The following is a 3,828-nucleotide window of genomic DNA, read 5'->3' as shown; positions in this document are numbered from 1 at the left end:
ACACACACACACACACACACACACACACACACACACACACACACACATATACACACACATATATATGATATATGTATATGAATATGGTTGCCTTTTGAAAAAAATAGGATAAATACAAACACACAACCCCTGTATTTGCAAAAGAAAATTTTGGATAATAAACAAAAAATGCTTAAGTTACCTAAGATGGCAGAGAATAGGATGTGAATAGGAACAGAAGTTTATTCAGACAAACTTTTTTTTATTAAATTTTGTTTTCAACATTTATTTATTTTTGGGACAGAGAGAGACACAGCATGAACGGGGGAGGGGCAGAGAGAGAGGGAGACACAGATACGGAAACAGGCTCCAGGCTCCGAGCCATCAGCCCAGAGCCTGACGCGGGGCTCGAACTCCCGGACCGCAAGATCGTAACCTGGCTGAAGTCGGACGCTTAACCGACTGCGCCACCCAGGCGCCCCTCAGATAATCTTTTAAAGTAAATTTGACTTTGAAAATATGTAAATATTTCACAAATGCAAAAATAAAACTGTGTCAAAACAACAAACGTAAAAATGCAAAACAGGATGAAGGTACCGGCGTGGCTCAGTCAGTTAAGTGTCTGACTTGGGCTCAGATCATGATGTCACGGTTTCTGACTTTGAGCCCCACGTTGGGCTCTGTGCTCGGAGCCTGGAACCTGCTTCGGATTCTGTGTCTCCCTCTCTCTCTGCCCCTCCCCTGCCCACACTCTGTATGTCTCTCAAGAAAAAAATAGAAAGATTAAAACAATTTGAAAAGAAATTTAAAAAAAAATTAAAAAGAAAAGATGAAATGAATAAATCTAATTACTTATCAACCATATATAACTATACAACCATCATTAATCATTAATGATATTAATGATTCATGAGCAAAATATTGTATAATGTATTTTGATGATATGTATCTTTATCTTACACAAAAAATTTTAGAGACAAAGAGCTCTTTTTAATTTTTTCTATGTTGATTTATTTTTGAGACAGAAACAGAGCATGAGTTGGGGTAGGGGCTGAGTGAGAGGGAGACACAGAATCTGAAGCAGGCTCTGAGCTGTCAGCATAGAACTCAACGAAGGGCTCGAACTCACAAACTGTGAGATTATGACCTGAGCTGAAGTCGGACACTCAACCAACTGAGCAACCCAGGCATCCCTGAGGCAAAGAGCTCTTAAAAAAAAACCTTTTGGGACGCCTGGGTGGCGCAGTCGGTTGAGCGTCCGACTTCAGCCAGGTCACGATCTCGCGGTCCGTGGGTTCGAGCCCCGCGTCGGGCTCTGGGCTGATGGCTCAGAGCCTGGAGCCTGTTTCCAGTTCTGTGTCTCCCTCTCTCTCTGCCCCTCCCCCGTTCATGCTCTGTCTCTCTCTGTCCCAAAAATAAATAAACGTTGAAAACAAACAAAAAAAAAAAAAAACCCCATTTTTTTTTATAAAAAAAAAAAAAAAAAAGCTTTGTTCAGTAGTCTTGTGGCTAATAATGATTATTGGTAATATTGTCAAAATTTTATATATCGCAGAATAAAGCAAATAAGTACGTTAATATCACTGGGTTTTTTATCTGGGAGAAATGCAATATAAAATTGTAGTTAGGCAAAAATTCTATGAGATTGAGTTAAATATATATTTCATCTATATGTGATGATTTTTTTTCATAAAAATTCATGTATCCTAGTTCTTCCCACTAAAACACCTACATATAAAGACAAACAAAGAATGAGTACTACCAGTGCCTAAACTGTGGTTTCTAAATACCATCCCCATGTCTAGGGATCAGGAATGGCATGCGGGTTCACGATCTTGGGCCTCAGATGTATGTGATTCACTTGGGACATCTTGTTGAGGCACAAAAAGGCCTCAAAGACTAAATGGGACTGCATAATGGGGTTTCTTTTTGGGTGATAAAAATGCTCTGTAATCAGGTAAGTGTAATGGCTGTACAGGTATATGGATATACCAAAAAGCACACACTTGTAGTTGTTAAAGAGTAAATTTTACGGTATGTGAAATAACAGAGAAATTGTTATTAAAATAAAGTATTTTGAATAACAGAAATAGAATGGAAACTACCATCACTACAACTGTGCAGGCCACAAGAATCATGATTCTTCATGGGAAGTCTCTCTTAATTGATAGGGATGGTCAGAGAATTAATCAGCTGGTAAACAGTTTCATTAAATACTGCAACTCTGCATTCCAGAGGAGGAATATGGATAATACCCGTGTGTGCTGAGCATACTGACACAATGTGGGTTTTCAATGTGCAGAACCTTGCTGGTATATAATGGAAATCTCAGGGAATTGGAAAGTTAGAAAAATTTTACTATGACATAGAATGTAGCATAGCTGAAGAAGATGAAAAAAAATACTGAATACAAAAACATATTTTTCAAGCAAAACAAGTATGGTATAAATAGCCAAGAATCCAATGTTTTTGCAGAAGTATTCTAGCATCATCCAAACAGGTATCAGCCATAAAAGAACTACAGGCTCTGGGAAAAGGCTTAAGAGTTTTGTTTTTTTTTTGTTGTTGTTGTTGTTGTTGTTGTTTGCAAACATACTGAAAAACACGCTGAAAGAACTGAGATGAAAACAATATCATGTCCATGAACTTCAGCAGTCGTCTTCAACATGATGGCAAGCTCTCAGAAGTGGCATAAAGCTGAAGAAACAAGCATTCCCATATATTACAGTCACACATATTATTAACAGGTTAATGTCTCAAAATTATCGAGACTGCAAAGATAGCTGCATGATCATAATGTGTTGAGAATTTCTTTTGCTCCTGAGATAGTGTTTCTGCAGAATTCTTCCTCTTGAAATAGTAACATGTTTTCTAGTCATGTCTCTTGAAAAGAAAAGGAAAACTATTTCAGTAATGATTTGACTTTATTAAAAATGCTTTTCTTCTGGCATCTGACTGGCTCAGTGTAGAGCATGCAAGCCTTGAGGGCAGGGCCATGAGTCTGAACACCACATTCGGTGCAGAGATTACTTTAAAAAAAAAACACTTTTCCCCTTAAATGTCACTGAAAACTGGTTAATAAAATGATTTTAAGCAGGGTGTACGTGTACTTATTAATACTACAGGTAGTTTTTTAGCTGGTAAAATTAATTTGTTTAAAAAATTAGTTTCATGAGAAAGGGGGGTTTCTAGTATGTCCATAGAGCAATCTATGGTTGACAACTGTCACGTATTTTGCAAATAGGATCCTTGGGGCACCTGGGTGTCTCAGTCAGTGAAGTGACAGACTTGATCTCATTTCAGGTCTTGCGCTCAGGCCTTGATCTCAGGGTCATTGAGTTCAAGCCCCCACTGGGCTCCACACTGGTCATGGAGTTTGGTTAAAAATAAAGGAAAAAAAAGAAAAAAAAGAAAGGGAAGGGAAGGGAAGGGGAAAGAAAAGGGAAGGGAAGGGAAGAGAAGGAAAGGGAAGGGGAGGGGAGGGGAGGGGAGGGGAGGGAAGGGAAGGGAAAGGAGGGGAAAGAAAAGGGAAGGGAAGGGGAGGGGAGGGGAGGGGAGGGAAGGGGAGGGGAGGGGAGGGGAGGGGAGAGGAGGGGAGGGGAGGGGAAAGAAAAGGGGAGGGGAGGGGAAAGAAAAGGGAAGGGAAGGGAAAGGGAAAGAAAAGGGAAGGGAAGGGAAGGGGAAAGAAAAGGGAAGGGAAGGGAAGGGGGAAGGGAAGGGGGAAGGGAAGGGAAGGGAAGGGGGAAGGGAAGGGAAGGGAAGGGAAGGGAAGGGAAGGGAAGGGAAGGGAAGGAAAGGAAGGGGAAAGAAAAGGGAAGGGAAGGGAAGGGAAGGGAAGGGAAAGGAAGG

The sequence above is a fragment of the Herpailurus yagouaroundi genome, unplaced genomic scaffold, assembly GCF_014898765.1.
Source record: "Herpailurus yagouaroundi ecotype Mexico unplaced genomic scaffold, PumYag 67737, whole genome shotgun sequence".
Lineage (NCBI taxonomy): Eukaryota > Metazoa > Chordata > Mammalia > Carnivora > Felidae > Herpailurus > Herpailurus yagouaroundi.
Note: the sequence above shows the minus strand (reverse complement) of the source record.